General features: G+C 41.3%; 78 pseudogenes; all 78 read right to left on the bottom strand.

Annotated features, from left to right (window-relative positions):
• Nucleotides 1-37: 37 nt before the first annotated feature.
• On the bottom strand, nucleotides 38-156 carry LOC120984036 (annotated as a pseudogene).
• Nucleotides 157-213: 57 nt separating this feature from the next.
• On the bottom strand, nucleotides 214-332 carry LOC120984035 (annotated as a pseudogene).
• A 57-nt stretch (nucleotides 333-389) lies between these two features.
• Nucleotides 390-508, bottom strand: LOC120984034 (annotated as a pseudogene).
• Nucleotides 509-565: 57 nt separating this feature from the next.
• LOC120984033 lies at nucleotides 566-684 on the bottom strand (annotated as a pseudogene).
• Nucleotides 685-741: 57 nt separating this feature from the next.
• LOC120984032 lies at nucleotides 742-860 on the bottom strand (annotated as a pseudogene).
• Nucleotides 861-917: 57 nt separating this feature from the next.
• Nucleotides 918-1,036, bottom strand: LOC120984031 (annotated as a pseudogene).
• Nucleotides 1,037-1,093: 57 nt separating this feature from the next.
• LOC120984030 lies at nucleotides 1,094-1,212 on the bottom strand (annotated as a pseudogene).
• Nucleotides 1,213-1,269: 57 nt separating this feature from the next.
• Nucleotides 1,270-1,388, bottom strand: LOC120984029 (annotated as a pseudogene).
• A 57-nt stretch (nucleotides 1,389-1,445) lies between these two features.
• On the bottom strand, nucleotides 1,446-1,564 carry LOC120984028 (annotated as a pseudogene).
• Nucleotides 1,565-1,621: 57 nt separating this feature from the next.
• LOC120984026 lies at nucleotides 1,622-1,740 on the bottom strand (annotated as a pseudogene).
• Nucleotides 1,741-1,797: 57 nt separating this feature from the next.
• On the bottom strand, nucleotides 1,798-1,916 carry LOC120984025 (annotated as a pseudogene).
• A 57-nt stretch (nucleotides 1,917-1,973) lies between these two features.
• On the bottom strand, nucleotides 1,974-2,092 carry LOC120984024 (annotated as a pseudogene).
• Nucleotides 2,093-2,149: 57 nt separating this feature from the next.
• LOC120984023 lies at nucleotides 2,150-2,268 on the bottom strand (annotated as a pseudogene).
• A 57-nt stretch (nucleotides 2,269-2,325) lies between these two features.
• On the bottom strand, nucleotides 2,326-2,444 carry LOC120984022 (annotated as a pseudogene).
• Nucleotides 2,445-2,501: 57 nt separating this feature from the next.
• On the bottom strand, nucleotides 2,502-2,620 carry LOC120984021 (annotated as a pseudogene).
• Nucleotides 2,621-2,677: 57 nt separating this feature from the next.
• LOC120984020 lies at nucleotides 2,678-2,796 on the bottom strand (annotated as a pseudogene).
• Nucleotides 2,797-2,853: 57 nt separating this feature from the next.
• On the bottom strand, nucleotides 2,854-2,972 carry LOC120984019 (annotated as a pseudogene).
• Nucleotides 2,973-3,029: 57 nt separating this feature from the next.
• Nucleotides 3,030-3,148, bottom strand: LOC120984018 (annotated as a pseudogene).
• A 57-nt stretch (nucleotides 3,149-3,205) lies between these two features.
• On the bottom strand, nucleotides 3,206-3,324 carry LOC120984017 (annotated as a pseudogene).
• A 57-nt stretch (nucleotides 3,325-3,381) lies between these two features.
• LOC120984015 lies at nucleotides 3,382-3,500 on the bottom strand (annotated as a pseudogene).
• Nucleotides 3,501-3,557: 57 nt separating this feature from the next.
• Nucleotides 3,558-3,676, bottom strand: LOC120984040 (annotated as a pseudogene).
• A 57-nt stretch (nucleotides 3,677-3,733) lies between these two features.
• Nucleotides 3,734-3,852, bottom strand: LOC120984014 (annotated as a pseudogene).
• Nucleotides 3,853-3,909: 57 nt separating this feature from the next.
• LOC120984013 lies at nucleotides 3,910-4,028 on the bottom strand (annotated as a pseudogene).
• A 57-nt stretch (nucleotides 4,029-4,085) lies between these two features.
• On the bottom strand, nucleotides 4,086-4,204 carry LOC120984012 (annotated as a pseudogene).
• Nucleotides 4,205-4,261: 57 nt separating this feature from the next.
• LOC120984011 lies at nucleotides 4,262-4,380 on the bottom strand (annotated as a pseudogene).
• Nucleotides 4,381-4,437: 57 nt separating this feature from the next.
• Nucleotides 4,438-4,556, bottom strand: LOC120984010 (annotated as a pseudogene).
• A 57-nt stretch (nucleotides 4,557-4,613) lies between these two features.
• LOC120984009 lies at nucleotides 4,614-4,732 on the bottom strand (annotated as a pseudogene).
• A 57-nt stretch (nucleotides 4,733-4,789) lies between these two features.
• LOC120984008 lies at nucleotides 4,790-4,908 on the bottom strand (annotated as a pseudogene).
• Nucleotides 4,909-4,965: 57 nt separating this feature from the next.
• On the bottom strand, nucleotides 4,966-5,084 carry LOC120984007 (annotated as a pseudogene).
• A 57-nt stretch (nucleotides 5,085-5,141) lies between these two features.
• On the bottom strand, nucleotides 5,142-5,260 carry LOC120984006 (annotated as a pseudogene).
• Nucleotides 5,261-5,317: 57 nt separating this feature from the next.
• On the bottom strand, nucleotides 5,318-5,436 carry LOC120984004 (annotated as a pseudogene).
• Nucleotides 5,437-5,493: 57 nt separating this feature from the next.
• LOC120984003 lies at nucleotides 5,494-5,612 on the bottom strand (annotated as a pseudogene).
• Nucleotides 5,613-5,669: 57 nt separating this feature from the next.
• On the bottom strand, nucleotides 5,670-5,788 carry LOC120984002 (annotated as a pseudogene).
• Nucleotides 5,789-5,844: 56 nt separating this feature from the next.
• On the bottom strand, nucleotides 5,845-5,963 carry LOC120984001 (annotated as a pseudogene).
• A 57-nt stretch (nucleotides 5,964-6,020) lies between these two features.
• Nucleotides 6,021-6,139, bottom strand: LOC120984000 (annotated as a pseudogene).
• A 57-nt stretch (nucleotides 6,140-6,196) lies between these two features.
• LOC120983999 lies at nucleotides 6,197-6,315 on the bottom strand (annotated as a pseudogene).
• A 57-nt stretch (nucleotides 6,316-6,372) lies between these two features.
• Nucleotides 6,373-6,491, bottom strand: LOC120983998 (annotated as a pseudogene).
• Nucleotides 6,492-6,548: 57 nt separating this feature from the next.
• LOC120983997 lies at nucleotides 6,549-6,667 on the bottom strand (annotated as a pseudogene).
• Nucleotides 6,668-6,724: 57 nt separating this feature from the next.
• LOC120983996 lies at nucleotides 6,725-6,843 on the bottom strand (annotated as a pseudogene).
• A 57-nt stretch (nucleotides 6,844-6,900) lies between these two features.
• On the bottom strand, nucleotides 6,901-7,019 carry LOC120983995 (annotated as a pseudogene).
• A 57-nt stretch (nucleotides 7,020-7,076) lies between these two features.
• LOC120983993 lies at nucleotides 7,077-7,195 on the bottom strand (annotated as a pseudogene).
• Nucleotides 7,196-7,252: 57 nt separating this feature from the next.
• On the bottom strand, nucleotides 7,253-7,371 carry LOC120983992 (annotated as a pseudogene).
• A 57-nt stretch (nucleotides 7,372-7,428) lies between these two features.
• LOC120983991 lies at nucleotides 7,429-7,547 on the bottom strand (annotated as a pseudogene).
• A 57-nt stretch (nucleotides 7,548-7,604) lies between these two features.
• Nucleotides 7,605-7,723, bottom strand: LOC120983990 (annotated as a pseudogene).
• Nucleotides 7,724-7,780: 57 nt separating this feature from the next.
• LOC120983989 lies at nucleotides 7,781-7,899 on the bottom strand (annotated as a pseudogene).
• A 57-nt stretch (nucleotides 7,900-7,956) lies between these two features.
• On the bottom strand, nucleotides 7,957-8,075 carry LOC120983988 (annotated as a pseudogene).
• Nucleotides 8,076-8,132: 57 nt separating this feature from the next.
• LOC120983987 lies at nucleotides 8,133-8,251 on the bottom strand (annotated as a pseudogene).
• A 57-nt stretch (nucleotides 8,252-8,308) lies between these two features.
• Nucleotides 8,309-8,427, bottom strand: LOC120983986 (annotated as a pseudogene).
• A 57-nt stretch (nucleotides 8,428-8,484) lies between these two features.
• Nucleotides 8,485-8,603, bottom strand: LOC120983985 (annotated as a pseudogene).
• A 57-nt stretch (nucleotides 8,604-8,660) lies between these two features.
• On the bottom strand, nucleotides 8,661-8,779 carry LOC120983984 (annotated as a pseudogene).
• Nucleotides 8,780-8,836: 57 nt separating this feature from the next.
• LOC120983982 lies at nucleotides 8,837-8,955 on the bottom strand (annotated as a pseudogene).
• Nucleotides 8,956-9,012: 57 nt separating this feature from the next.
• Nucleotides 9,013-9,131, bottom strand: LOC120983981 (annotated as a pseudogene).
• Nucleotides 9,132-9,188: 57 nt separating this feature from the next.
• LOC120983980 lies at nucleotides 9,189-9,307 on the bottom strand (annotated as a pseudogene).
• A 57-nt stretch (nucleotides 9,308-9,364) lies between these two features.
• Nucleotides 9,365-9,483, bottom strand: LOC120983979 (annotated as a pseudogene).
• A 57-nt stretch (nucleotides 9,484-9,540) lies between these two features.
• On the bottom strand, nucleotides 9,541-9,659 carry LOC120983978 (annotated as a pseudogene).
• Nucleotides 9,660-9,716: 57 nt separating this feature from the next.
• LOC120983977 lies at nucleotides 9,717-9,835 on the bottom strand (annotated as a pseudogene).
• A 57-nt stretch (nucleotides 9,836-9,892) lies between these two features.
• Nucleotides 9,893-10,011, bottom strand: LOC120983976 (annotated as a pseudogene).
• Nucleotides 10,012-10,068: 57 nt separating this feature from the next.
• On the bottom strand, nucleotides 10,069-10,187 carry LOC120983975 (annotated as a pseudogene).
• A 57-nt stretch (nucleotides 10,188-10,244) lies between these two features.
• On the bottom strand, nucleotides 10,245-10,363 carry LOC120983974 (annotated as a pseudogene).
• A 57-nt stretch (nucleotides 10,364-10,420) lies between these two features.
• LOC120983973 lies at nucleotides 10,421-10,539 on the bottom strand (annotated as a pseudogene).
• A 57-nt stretch (nucleotides 10,540-10,596) lies between these two features.
• LOC120983971 lies at nucleotides 10,597-10,715 on the bottom strand (annotated as a pseudogene).
• Nucleotides 10,716-10,772: 57 nt separating this feature from the next.
• LOC120983970 lies at nucleotides 10,773-10,891 on the bottom strand (annotated as a pseudogene).
• Nucleotides 10,892-10,948: 57 nt separating this feature from the next.
• LOC120983969 lies at nucleotides 10,949-11,067 on the bottom strand (annotated as a pseudogene).
• A 57-nt stretch (nucleotides 11,068-11,124) lies between these two features.
• LOC120983968 lies at nucleotides 11,125-11,243 on the bottom strand (annotated as a pseudogene).
• Nucleotides 11,244-11,300: 57 nt separating this feature from the next.
• On the bottom strand, nucleotides 11,301-11,419 carry LOC120983967 (annotated as a pseudogene).
• Nucleotides 11,420-11,476: 57 nt separating this feature from the next.
• Nucleotides 11,477-11,595, bottom strand: LOC120983966 (annotated as a pseudogene).
• Nucleotides 11,596-11,652: 57 nt separating this feature from the next.
• LOC120983965 lies at nucleotides 11,653-11,771 on the bottom strand (annotated as a pseudogene).
• Nucleotides 11,772-11,828: 57 nt separating this feature from the next.
• On the bottom strand, nucleotides 11,829-11,947 carry LOC120983964 (annotated as a pseudogene).
• Nucleotides 11,948-12,004: 57 nt separating this feature from the next.
• LOC120983963 lies at nucleotides 12,005-12,123 on the bottom strand (annotated as a pseudogene).
• A 57-nt stretch (nucleotides 12,124-12,180) lies between these two features.
• LOC120983962 lies at nucleotides 12,181-12,299 on the bottom strand (annotated as a pseudogene).
• A 57-nt stretch (nucleotides 12,300-12,356) lies between these two features.
• LOC120983960 lies at nucleotides 12,357-12,475 on the bottom strand (annotated as a pseudogene).
• A 57-nt stretch (nucleotides 12,476-12,532) lies between these two features.
• Nucleotides 12,533-12,651, bottom strand: LOC120983959 (annotated as a pseudogene).
• Nucleotides 12,652-12,708: 57 nt separating this feature from the next.
• On the bottom strand, nucleotides 12,709-12,827 carry LOC120983958 (annotated as a pseudogene).
• Nucleotides 12,828-12,884: 57 nt separating this feature from the next.
• On the bottom strand, nucleotides 12,885-13,003 carry LOC120983957 (annotated as a pseudogene).
• A 57-nt stretch (nucleotides 13,004-13,060) lies between these two features.
• LOC120983956 lies at nucleotides 13,061-13,179 on the bottom strand (annotated as a pseudogene).
• A 57-nt stretch (nucleotides 13,180-13,236) lies between these two features.
• On the bottom strand, nucleotides 13,237-13,355 carry LOC120983955 (annotated as a pseudogene).
• Nucleotides 13,356-13,412: 57 nt separating this feature from the next.
• LOC120983954 lies at nucleotides 13,413-13,531 on the bottom strand (annotated as a pseudogene).
• A 57-nt stretch (nucleotides 13,532-13,588) lies between these two features.
• LOC120983953 lies at nucleotides 13,589-13,707 on the bottom strand (annotated as a pseudogene).
• Between the last annotated feature and the right edge of the window lie 20 nt (nucleotides 13,708-13,727).

The following is a 13,727-nucleotide window of genomic DNA, read 5'->3' as shown; positions in this document are numbered from 1 at the left end:
TTGTGCTTTTTTTATGATAAATAAAAGTAATAAAAAAAGTCAACGGAACAAGGGATTCCCAACCAGTCTCCCAAGCTGGTACTTGCCAAGCCTTAAGCTGCTTATCTTCTGCGATCTGACGAGTGCAGGTACATTCAGCTTAGAATAACCGTTGACAAACACCCTACTGCAATCCATTGTGCTTTTTTTATGATAAATAAAAGTAATAAAAAAAGTCAACGGAACAAGGGATTCCCAACCAGTCTCCCAAGCTGGTACTTGCCAAGCCTTAAGCTGCTTATCTTCTGCGATCTGACGAGTGCAGGTACATTCAGCTTAGAATAACCGTTGACAAGCACCCTACTGCAATCCATTGTGCTTTTTTTATGATAAATAAAAGTAATAAAAAAAGTCAACGGAACAAGGGATTCCCAACCAGTCTCCCAAGCTGGTACTTGCCAAGCCTTAAGCTGCTTATCTTCTGCGATCTGACGAGTGCAGGTACATTCAGCTTAGAATAACCGTTGACAAACACCCTACTGCAATCCATTGTGCTTTTTTTATGATAAATAAAAGTAATAAAAAAAGTCAACGGAACAAGGGATTCCCAACCAGTCTCCCAAGCTGGTACTTGCCAAGCCTTAAGCTGCTTATCTTCTGCGATCTGACGAGTGCAGGTACATTCAGCTTAGAATAACCGTTGACAAACACCCTACTGCAATCCATTGTGCTTTTTTTATGATAAATAAAAGTAATAAAAAAAGTCAACGGAACAAGGGATTCCCAACCAGTCTCCCAAGCTGGTACTTGCCAAGCCTTAAGCTGCTTATCTTCTGCGATCTGACGAGTGCAGGTACATTCAGCTTAGAATAACCGTTGACAAGCACCCTACTGCAATCCATTGTGCTTTTTTTATGATAAATAAAAGTAATAAAAAAAGTCAACGGAACAAGGGATTCCCAACCAGTCTCCCAAGCTGGTACTTGCCAAGCCTTAAGCTGCTTATCTTCTGCGATCTGACGAGTGCAGGTACATTCAGCTTAGAATAACCGTTGACAAGCACCCTACTGCAATCCATTGTGCTTTTTTTATGATAAATAAAAGTAATAAAAAAAGTCAACGGAACAAGGGATTCCCAACCAGTCTCCCAAGCTGGTACTTGCCAAGCCTTAAGCTGCTTATCTTCTGCGATCTGACGAGTGCAGGTACATTCAGCTTAGAATAACCGTTGACAAGCACCCTACTGCAATCCATTGTGCTTTTTTTATGATAAATAAAAGTAATAAAAAAAGTCAACGGAACAAGGGATTCCCAACCAGTCTCCCAAGCTGGTACTTGCCAAGCCTTAAGCTGCTTATCTTCTGCGATCTGACGAGTGCAGGTACATTCAGCTTAGAATAACCGTTGACAAACACCCTACTGCAATCCATTGTGCTTTTTTTATGATAAATAAAAGTAAGAAAAAAAGTCAACGGAACAAGGGATTCCCAACCAGTCTCCCAAGCTGGTACTTGCCAAGCCTTAAGCTGCTTATCTTCTGCGATCTGACGAGTGCAGGTACATTCAGCTTAGAATAACCGTTGACAAGCACCCTACTGCAATCCATTGTGCTTTTTTTATGATAAATAAAAGTAATAAAAAAAGTCAACGGAACAAGGGATTCCCAACCAGTCTCCCAAGCTGGTACTTGCCAAGCCTTAAGCTGCTTATCTTCTGCGATCTGACGAGTGCAGGTACATTCAGCTTAGAATAACCGTTGACAAGCACCCTACTGCAATCCATTGTGCTTTTTTTATGATAAATAAAAGTAATAAAAAAAGTCAACGGAACAAGGGATTCCCAACCAGTCTCCCAAGCTGGTACTTGCCAAGCCTTAAGCTGCTTATCTTCTGCGATCTGACGAGTGCAGGTACATTCAGCTTAGAATAACCGTTGACAAGCACCCTACTGCAATCCATTGTGCTTTTTTTATGATAAATAAAAGTAATAAAAAAAGTCAACGGAACAAGGGATTCCCAACCAGTCTCCCAAGCTGGTACTTGCCAAGCCTTAAGCTGCTTATCTTCTGCGATCTGACGAGTGCAGGTACATTCAGCTTAGAATAACCGTTGACAAGCACCCTACTGCAATCCATTGTGCTTTTTTTATGATAAATAAAAGTAATAAAAAAAGTCAACGGAACAAGGGATTCCCAACCAGTCTCCCAAGCTGGTACTTGCCAAGCCTTAAGCTGCTTATCTTCTGCGATCTGACGAGTGCAGGTACATTCAGCTTAGAATAACCGTTGACAAACACCCTACTGCAATCCATTGTGCTTTTTTTATGATAAATAAAAGTAATAAAAAAAGTCAACGGAACAAGGGATTCCCAACCAGTCTCCCAAGCTGGTACTTGCCAAGCCTTAAGCTGCTTATCTTCTGCGATCTGACGAGTGCAGGTACATTCAGCTTAGAATAACCGTTGACAAGCACCCTACTGCAATCCATTGTGCTTTTTTTATGATAAATAAAAGTAATAAAAAAAGTCAACGGAACAAGGGATTCCCAACCAGTCTCCCAAGCTGGTACTTGCCAAGCCTTAAGCTGCTTATCTTCTGCGATCTGACGAGTGCAGGTACATTCAGCTTAGAATAACCGTTGACAAGCACCCTACTGCAATCCATTGTGCTTTTTTTATGATAAATAAAAGTAATAAAAAAAGTCAACGGAACAAGGGATTCCCAACCAGTCTCCCAAGCTGGTACTTGCCAAGCCTTAAGCTGCTTATCTTCTGCGATCTGACGAGTGCAGGTACATTCAGCTTAGAATAACCGTTGACAAACACCCTACTGCAATCCATTGTGCTTTTTTTATGATAAATAAAAGTAATAAAAAAAGTCAACGGAACAAGGGATTCCCAACCAGTCTCCCAAGCTGGTACTTGCCAAGCCTTAAGCTGCTTATCTTCTGCGATCTGACGAGTGCAGGTACATTCAGCTTAGAATAACCGTTGACAAGCACCCTACTGCAATCCATTGTGCTTTTTTTATGATAAATAAAAGTAATAAAAAAAGTCAACGGAACAAGGGATTCCCAACCAGTCTCCCAAGCTGGTACTTGCCAAGCCTTAAGCTGCTTATCTTCTGCGATCTGACGAGTGCAGGTACATTCAGCTTAGAATAACCGTTGACAAACACCCTACTGCAATCCATTGTGCTTTTTTTATGATAAATAAAAGTAAGAAAAAAAGTCAACGGAACAAGGGATTCCCAACCAGTCTCCCAAGCTGGTACTTGCCAAGCCTTAAGCTGCTTATCTTCTGCGATCTGACGAGTGCAGGTACATTCAGCTTAGAATAACCGTTGACAAGCACCCTACTGCAATCCATTGTGCTTTTTTTATGATAAATAAAAGTAATAAAAAAAGTCAACGGAACAAGGGATTCCCAACCAGTCTCCCAAGCTGGTACTTGCCAAGCCTTAAGCTGCTTATCTTCTGCGATCTGACGAGTGCAGGTACATTCAGCTTAGAATAACCGTTGACAAGCACCCTACTGCAATCCATTGTGCTTTTTTTATGATAAATAAAAGTAATAAAAAAAGTCAACGGAACAAGGGATTCCCAACCAGTCTCCCAAGCTGGTACTTGCCAAGCCTTAAGCTGCTTATCTTCTGCGATCTGACGAGTGCAGGTACATTCAGCTTAGAATAACCGTTGAAAAGCACCCTACTGCAATCCATTGTGCTTTTTTTATGATAAATAAAAGTAATAAAAAAAGTCAACGGAACAAGGGATTCCCAACCAGTCTCCCAAGCTGGTACTTGCCAAGCCTTAAGCTGCTTATCTTCTGCGATCTGACGAGTGCAGGTACATTCAGCTTAGAATAACCGTTGACAAACACCCTACTGCAATCCATTGTGCTTTTTTTATGATAAATAAAAGTAATAAAAAAAGTCAACGGAACAAGGGATTCCCAACCAGTCTCCCAAGCTGGTACTTGCCAAGCCTTAAGCTGCTTATCTTCTGCGATCTGACGAGTGCAGGTACATTCAGCTTAGAATAACCGTTGACAAGCACCCTACTGCAATCCATTGTGCTTTTTTTATGATAAATAAAAGTAATAAAAAAAGTCAACGGAACAAGGGATTCCCAACCAGTCTCCCAAGCTGGTACTTGCCAAGCCTTAAGCTGCTTATCTTCTGCGATCTGACGAGTGCAGGTACATTCAGCTTAGAATAACCGTTGACAAACACCCTACTGCAATCCATTGTGCTTTTTTTATGATAAATAAAAGTAATAAAAAAAGTCAACGGAACAAGGGATTCCCAACCAGTCTCCCAAGCTGGTACTTGCCAAGCCTTAAGCTGCTTATCTTCTGCGATCTGACGAGTGCAGGTACATTCAGCTTAGAATAACCGTTGACAAGCACCCTACTGCAATCCATTGTGCTTTTTTTATGATAAATAAAAGTAATAAAAAAAGTCAACGGAACAAGGGATTCCCAACCAGTCTCCCAAGCTGGTACTTGCCAAGCCTTAAGCTGCTTATCTTCTGCGATCTGACGAGTGCAGGTACATTCAGCTTAGAATAACCGTTGACAAGCACCCTACTGCAATCCATTGTGCTTTTTTTATGATAAATAAAAGTAATAAAAAAAGTCAACGGAACAAGGGATTCCCAACCAGTCTCCCAAGCTGGTACTTGCCAAGCCTTAAGCTGCTTATCTTCTGCGATCTGACGAGTGCAGGTACATTCAGCTTAGAATAACCGTTGACAAACACCCTACTGCAATCCATTGTGCTTTTTTTATGATAAATAAAAGTAATAAAAAAAGTCAACGGAACAAGGGATTCCCAACCAGTCTCCCAAGCTGGTACTTGCCAAGCCTTAAGCTGCTTATCTTCTGCGATCTGACGAGTGCAGGTACATTCAGCTTAGAATAACCGTTGACAAGCACCCTACTGCAATCCATTGTGCTTTTTTTATGATAAATAAAAGTAATAAAAAAAGTCAACGGAACAAGGGATTCCCAACCAGTCTCCCAAGCTGGTACTTGCCAAGCCTTAAGCTGCTTATCTTCTGCGATCTGACGAGTGCAGGTACATTCAGCTTAGAATAACCGTTGACAAGCACCCTACTGCAATCCATTGTGCTTTTTTTATGATAAATAAAAGTAATAAAAAAAGTCAACGGAACAAGGGATTCCCAACCAGTCTCCCAAGCTGGTACTTGCCAAGCCTTAAGCTGCTTATCTTCTGCGATCTGACGAGTGCAGGTACATTCAGCTTAGAATAACCGTTGACAAACACCCTACTGCAATCCATTGTGCTTTTTTTATGATAAATAAAAGTAAGAAAAAAAGTCAACGGAACAAGGGATTCCCAACCAGTCTCCCAAGCTGGTACTTGCCAAGCCTTAAGCTGCTTATCTTCTGCGATCTGACGAGTGCAGGTACATTCAGCTTAGAATAACCGTTGACAAGCACCCTACTGCAATCCATTGTGCTTTTTTTATGATAAATAAAAGTAATAAAAAAAGTCAACGGAACAAGGGATTCCCAACCAGTCTCCCAAGCTGGTACTTGCCAAGCCTTAAGCTGCTTATCTTCTGCGATCTGACGAGTGCAGGTACATTCAGCTTAGAATAACCGTTGACAAACACCCTACTGCAATCCATTGTGCTTTTTTTATGATAAATAAAAGTAATAAAAAAAGTCAACGGAACAAGGGATTCCCAACCAGTCTCCCAAGCTGGTACTTGCCAAGCCTTAAGCTGCTTATCTTCTGCGATCTGACGAGTGCAGGTACATTCAGCTTAGAATAACCGTTGACAAGCACCCTACTGCAATCCATTGTGCTTTTTTATGATAAATAAAAGTAATAAAAAAAGTCAACGGAACAAGGGATTCCCAACCAGTCTCCCAAGCTGGTACTTGCCAAGCCTTAAGCTGCTTATCTTCTGCGATCTGACGAGTGCAGGTACATTCAGCTTAGAATAACCGTTGACAAACACCCTACTGCAATCCATTGTGCTTTTTTTATGATAAATAAAAGTAATAAAAAAAGTCAACGGAACAAGGGATTCCCAACCAGTCTCCCAAGCTGGTACTTGCCAAGCCTTAAGCTGCTTATCTTCTGCGATCTGACGAGTGCAGGTACATTCAGCTTAGAATAACCGTTGACAAGCACCCTACTGCAATCCATTGTGCTTTTTTTATGATAAATAAAAGTAATAAAAAAAGTCAACGGAACAAGGGATTCCCAACCAGTCTCCCAAGCTGGTACTTGCCAAGCCTTAAGCTGCTTATCTTCTGCGATCTGACGAGTGCAGGTACATTCAGCTTAGAATAACCGTTGACAAACACCCTACTGCAATCCATTGTGCTTTTTTTATGATAAATAAAAGTAATAAAAAAAGTCAACGGAACAAGGGATTCCCAACCAGTCTCCCAAGCTGGTACTTGCCAAGCCTTAAGCTGCTTATCTTCTGCGATCTGACGAGTGCAGGTACATTCAGCTTAGAATAACCGTTGACAAGCACCCTACTGCAATCCATTGTGCTTTTTTTATGATAAATAAAAGTAAGAAAAAAAGTCAACGGAACAAGGGATTCCCAACCAGTCTCCCAAGCTGGTACTTGCCAAGCCTTAAGCTGCTTATCTTCTGCGATCTGACGAGTGCAGGTACATTCAGCTTAGAATAACCGTTGACAAGCACCCTACTGCAATCCATTGTGCTTTTTTTATGATAAATAAAAGTAATAAAAAAAGTCAACGGAACAAGGGATTCCCAACCAGTCTCCCAAGCTGGTACTTGCCAAGCCTTAAGCTGCTTATCTTCTGCGATCTGACGAGTGCAGGTACATTCAGCTTAGAATAACCGTTGACAAGCACCCTACTGCAATCCATTGTGCTTTTTTTATGATAAATAAAAGTAATAAAAAAAGTCAACGGAACAAGGGATTCCCAACCAGTCTCCCAAGCTGGTACTTGCCAAGCCTTAAGCTGCTTATCTTCTGCGATCTGACGAGTGCAGGTACATTCAGCTTAGAATAACCGTTGACAAACACCCTACTGCAATCCATTGTGCTTTTTTTATGATAAATAAAAGTAAGAAAAAAAGTCAACGGAACAAGGGATTCCCAACCAGTCTCCCAAGCTGGTACTTGCCAAGCCTTAAGCTGCTTATCTTCTGCGATCTGACGAGTGCAGGTACATTCAGCTTAGAATAACCGTTGACAAGCACCCTACTGCAATCCATTGTGCTTTTTTTATGATAAATAAAAGTAATAAAAAAAGTCAACGGAACAAGGGATTCCCAACCAGTCTCCCAAGCTGGTACTTGCCAAGCCTTAAGCTGCTTATCTTCTGCGATCTGACGAGTGCAGGTACATTCAGCTTAGAATAACCGTTGACAAGCACCCTACTGCAATCCATTGTGCTTTTTTTATGATAAATAAAAGTAATAAAAAAAGTCAACGGAACAAGGGATTCCCAACCAGTCTCCCAAGCTGGTACTTGCCAAGCCTTAAGCTGCTTATCTTCTGCGATCTGACGAGTGCAGGTACATTCAGCTTAGAATAACCGTTGACAAACACCCTACTGCAATCCATTGTGCTTTTTTTATGATAAATAAAAGTAATAAAAAAAGTCAACGGAACAAGGGATTCCCAACCAGTCTCCCAAGCTGGTACTTGCCAAGCCTTAAGCTGCTTATCTTCTGCGATCTGACGAGTGCAGGTACATTCAGCTTAGAATAACCGTTGACAAGCACCCTACTGCAATCCATTGTGCTTTTTTTATGATAAATAAAAGTAATAAAAAAAGTCAACGGAACAAGGGATTCCCAACCAGTCTCCCAAGCTGGTACTTGCCAAGCCTTAAGCTGCTTATCTTCTGCGATCTGACGAGTGCAGGTACATTCAGCTTAGAATAACCGTTGACAAGCACCCTACTGCAATCCATTGTGCTTTTTTTATGATAAATAAAAGTAATAAAAAAAGTCAACGGAACAAGGGATTCCCAACCAGTCTCCCAAGCTGGTACTTGCCAAGCCTTAAGCTGCTTATCTTCTGCGATCTGACGAGTGCAGGTACATTCAGCTTAGAATAACCGTTGACAAGCACCCTACTGCAATCCATTGTGCTTTTTTTATGATAAATAAAAGTAATAAAAAAAGTCAACGGAACAAGGGATTCCCAACCAGTCTCCCAAGCTGGTACTTGCCAAGCCTTAAGCTGCTTATCTTCTGCGATCTGACGAGTGCAGGTACATTCAGCTTAGAATAACCGTTGACAAACACCCTACTGCAATCCATTGTGCTTTTTTTATGATAAATAAAAGTAATAAAAAAAGTCAACGGAACAAGGGATTCCCAACCAGTCTCCCAAGCTGGTACTTGCCAAGCCTTAAGCTGCTTATCTTCTGCGATCTGACGAGTGCAGGTACATTCAGCTTAGAATAACCGTTGACAAGCACCCTACTGCAATCCATTGTGCTTTTTTTATGATAAATAAAAGTAATAAAAAAAGTCAACGGAACAAGGGATTCCCAACCAGTCTCCCAAGCTGGTACTTGCCAAGCCTTAAGCTGCTTATCTTCTGCGATCTGACGAGTGCAGGTACATTCAGCTTAGAATAACCGTTGACAAGCACCCTACTGCAATCCATTGTGCTTTTTTTATGATAAATAAAAGTAATAAAAAAAGTCAACGGAACAAGGGATTCCCAACCAGTCTCCCAAGCTGGTACTTGCCAAGCCTTAAGCTGCTTATCTTCTGCGATCTGACGAGTGCAGGTACATTCAGCTTAGAATAACCGTTGACAAGCACCCTACTGCAATCCATTGTGCTTTTTTTATGATAAATAAAAGTAATAAAAAAAGTCAACGGAACAAGGGATTCCCAACCAGTCTCCCAAGCTGGTACTTGCCAAGCCTTAAGCTGCTTATCTTCTGCGATCTGACGAGTGCAGGTACATTCAGCTTAGAATAACCGTTGACAAACACCCTACTGCAATCCATTGTGCTTTTTTTATGATAAATAAAAGTAATAAAAAAAGTCAACGGAACAAGGGATTCCCAACCAGTCTCCCAAGCTGGTACTTGCCAAGCCTTAAGCTGCTTATCTTCTGCGATCTGACGAGTGCAGGTACATTCAGCTTAGAATAACCGTTGACAAGCACCCTACTGCAATCCATTGTGCTTTTTTTATGATAAATAAAAGTAATAAAAAAAGTCAACGGAACAAGGGATTCCCAACCAGTCTCCCAAGCTGGTACTTGCCAAGCCTTAAGCTGCTTATCTTCTGCGATCTGACGAGTGCAGGTACATTCAGCTTAGAATAACCGTTGACAAGCACCCTACTGCAATCCATTGTGCTTTTTTTATGATAAATAAAAGTAATAAAAAAAGTCAACGGAACAAGGGATTCCCAACCAGTCTCCCAAGCTGGTACTTGCCAAGCCTTAAGCTGCTTATCTTCTGCGATCTGACGAGTGCAGGTACATTCAGCTTAGAATAACCGTTGACAAGCACCCTACTGCAATCCATTGTGCTTTTTTTATGATAAATAAAAGTAATAAAAAAAGTCAACGGAACAAGGGATTCCCAACCAGTCTCCCAAGCTGGTACTTGCCAAGCCTTAAGCTGCTTATCTTCTGCGATCTGACGAGTGCAGGTACATTCAGCTTAGAATAACCGTTGACAAACACCCTACTGCAATCCATTGTGCTTTTTTTATGATAAATAAAAGTAATAAAAAAAGTCAACGGAACAAGGGATTCCCAACCAGTCTCCCAAGCTGGTACTTGCCAAGCCTTAAGCTGCTTATCTTCTGCGATCTGACGAGTGCAGGTACATTCAGCTTAGAATAACCGTTGACAAGCACCCTACTGCAATCCATTGTGCTTTTTTTATGATAAATAAAAGTAATAAAAAAAGTCAACGGAACAAGGGATTCCCAACCAGTCTCCCAAGCTGGTACTTGCCAAGCCTTAAGCTGCTTATCTTCTGCGATCTGACGAGTGCAGGTACATTCAGCTTAGAATAACCGTTGACAAACACCCTACTGCAATCCATTGTGCTTTTTTTATGATAAATAAAAGTAATAAAAAAAGTCAACGGAACAAGGGATTCCCAACCAGTCTCCCAAGCTGGTACTTGCCAAGCCTTAAGCTGCTTATCTTCTGCGATCTGACGAGTGCAGGTACATTCAGCTTAGAATAACCGTTGACAAGCACCCTACTGCAATCCATTGTGCTTTTTTTATGATAAATAAAAGTAATAAAAAAAGTCAACGGAACAAGGGATTCCCAACCAGTCTCCCAAGCTGGTACTTGCCAAGCCTTAAGCTGCTTATCTTCTGCGATCTGACGAGTGCAGGTACATTCAGCTTAGAATAACCGTTGACAAGCACCCTACTGCAATCCATTGTGCTTTTTTTATGATAAATAAAAGTAATAAAAAAAGTCAACGGAACAAGGGATTCCCAACCAGTCTCCCAAGCTGGTACTTGCCAAGCCTTAAGCTGCTTATCTTCTGCGATCTGACGAGTGCAGGTACATTCAGCTTAGAATAACCGTTGACAAGCACCCTACTGCAATCCATTGTGCTTTTTTTATGATAAATAAAAGTAATAAAAAAAGTCAACGGAACAAGGGATTCCCAACCAGTCTCCCAAGCTGGTACTTGCCAAGCCTTAAGCTGCTTATCTTCTGCGATCTGACGAGTGCAGGTACATTCAGCTTAGAATAACCGTTGACAAACACCCTACTGCAATCCATTGTGCTTTTTTTATGATAAATAAAAGTAATAAAAAAAGTCAACGGAACAAGGGATTCCCAACCAGTCTCCCAAGCTGGTACTTGCCAAGCCTTAAGCTGCTTATCTTCTGCGATCTGACGAGTGCAGGTACATTCAGCTTAGAATAACCGTTGACAAGCACCCTACTGCAATCCATTGTGCTTTTTTTATGATAAATAAAAGTAATAAAAAAAGTCAACGGAACAAGGGATTCCCAACCAGTCTCCCAAGCTGGTACTTGCCAAGCCTTAAGCTGCTTATCTTCTGCGATCTGACGAGTGCAGGTACATTCAGCTTAGAATAACCGTTGACAAGCACCCTACTGCAATCCATTGTGCTTTTTTTATGATAAATAAAAGTAATAAAAAAAGTCAACGGAACAAGGGATTCCCAACCAGTCTCCCAAGCTGGTACTTGCCAAGCCTTAAGCTGCTTATCTTCTGCGATCTGACGAGTGCAGGTACATTCAGCTTAGAATAACCGTTGACAAGCACCCTACTGCAATCCATTGTGCTTTTTTTATGATAAATAAAAGTAATAAAAAAAGTCAACGGAACAAGGGATTCCCAACCAGTCTCCCAAGCTGGTACTTGCCAAGCCTTAAGCTGCTTATCTTCTGCGATCTGACGAGTGCAGGTACATTCAGCTTAGAATAACCGTTGACAAGCACCCTACTGCAATCCATTGTGCTTTTTTTATGATAAATAAAAGTAATAAAAAAAGTCAACGGAACAAGGGATTCCCAACCAGTCTCCCAAGCTGGTACTTGCCAAGCCTTAAGCTGCTTATCTTCTGCGATCTGACGAGTGCAGGTACATTCAGCTTAGAATAACCGTTGACAAGCACCCTACTGCAATCCATTGTGCTTTTTTTATGATAAATAAAAGTAATAAAAAAAGTCAACGGAACAAGGGATTCCCAACCAGTCTCCCAAGCTGGTACTTGCCAAGCCTTAAGCTGCTTATCTTCTGCGATCTGACGAGTGCAGGTACATTCAGCTTAGAATAACCGTTGACAAGCACCCTACTGCAATCCATTGTGCTTTTTTTATGATAAATAAAAGTAATAAAAAAAGTCAACGGAACAAGGGATTCCCAACCAGTCTCCCAAGCTGGTACTTGCCAAGCCTTAAGCTGCTTATCTTCTGCGATCTGACGAGTGCAGGTACATTCAGCTTAGAATAACCGTTGACAAACACCCTACTGCAATCCATTGTGCTTTTTTTATGATAAATAAAAGTAAGAAAAAAAGTCAACGGAACAAGGGATTCCCAACCAGTCTCCCAAGCTGGTACTTGCCAAGCCTTAAGCTGCTTATCTTCTGCGATCTGACGAGTGCAGGTACATTCAGCTTAGAATAACCGTTGACAAACACCCTACTGCAATCCATTGTGCTTTTTTTATGATAAATAAAAGTAATAAAAAAAGTCAACGGAACAAGGGATTCCCAACCAGTCTCCCAAGCTGGTACTTGCCAAGCCTTAAGCTGCTTATCTTCTGCGATCTGACGAGTGCAGGTACATTCAGCTTAGAATAACCGTTGACAAGCACCCTACTGCAATCCATTGTGCTTTTTTTATGATAAATAAAAGTAATAAAAAAAGTCAACGGAACAAGGGATTCCCAACCAGTCTCCCAAGCTGGTACTTGCCAAGCCTTAAGCTGCTTATCTTCTGCGATCTGACGAGTGCAGGTACATTCAGCTTAGAATAACCGTTGACAAGCACCCTACTGCAATCCATTGTGCTTTTTTTATGATAAATAAAAGTAATAAAAAAAGTCAACGGAACAAGGGATTCCCAACCAGTCTCCCAAGCTGGTACTTGCCAAGCCTTAAGCTGCTTATCTTCTGCGATCTGACGAGTGCAGGTACATTCAGCTTAGAATAACCGTTGACAAACACCCTACTGCAATCCATTGTGCTTTTTTTATGATAAATAAAAGTAATAAAAAAAGTCAACGGAACAAGGGATTCCCAACCAGTCTCCCAAGCTGGTACTTGCCAAGCCTTAAGCTGCTTATCTTCTGCGATCTGACGAGTGCAGGTACATTCAGCTTAGAATAACCGTTGACAAGCACCCTACTGCAATCCATTGTGCTTTTTTTATGATAAATAAAAGTAATAAAAAAAGTCAACGGAACAAGGGATTCCCAACCAGTCTCCCAAGCTGGTACTTGCCAAGCCTTAAGCTGCTTATCTTCTGCGATCTGACGAGTGCAGGTACATTCAGCTTAGAATAACCGTTGACAAACACCCTACTGCAATCCATTGTGCTTTTTTTATGATAAATAAAAGTAATAAAAAAAGTCAACGGAACAAGGGATTCCCAACCAGTCTCCCAAGCTGGTACTTGCCAAGCCTTAAGCTGCTTATCTTCTGCGATCTGACGAGTGCAGGTACATTCAGCTTAGAATAACCGTTGACAAGCACCCTACTGCAATCCATTGTGCTTTTTTTATGATAAATAAAAGTAATAAAAAAAGTCAACGGAACAAGGGATTCCCAACCAGTCTCCCAAGCTGGTACTTGCCAAGCCTTAAGCTGCTTATCTTCTGCGATCTGACGAGTGCAGGTACATTCAGCTTAGAATAACCGTTGACAAACACCCTACTGCAATCCATTGTGCTTTTTTTATGATAAATAAAAGTAATAAAAAAAGTCAACGGAACAAGGGATTCCCAACCAGTCTCCCAAGCTGGTACTTGCCAAGCCTTAAGCTGCTTATCTTCTGCGATCTGACGAGTGCAGGTACATTCAGCTTAGAATAACCGTTGACAAGCACCCTACTGCAATCCATTGTGCTTTTTTTATGATAAATAAAAGTAATAAAAAAAGTCAACGGAACAAGGGATTCCCAACCAGTCTCCCAAGCTGGTACTTGCCAAGCCTTAAGCTGCTTATCTTCTGCGATCTGACGAGTGCAGGTACATTCAGCTTAGAATAACCGTTGACAAGCACCCTACTGCAATCCA

The sequence above is a fragment of the Bufo bufo genome, unplaced genomic scaffold (genome assembly GCF_905171765.1).
Source record: "Bufo bufo unplaced genomic scaffold, aBufBuf1.1, whole genome shotgun sequence".
Taxonomy (NCBI): Eukaryota; Metazoa; Chordata; class Amphibia; order Anura; family Bufonidae; genus Bufo; species Bufo bufo.
This window is presented reverse-complemented; position numbering and strand designations above follow the sequence as displayed.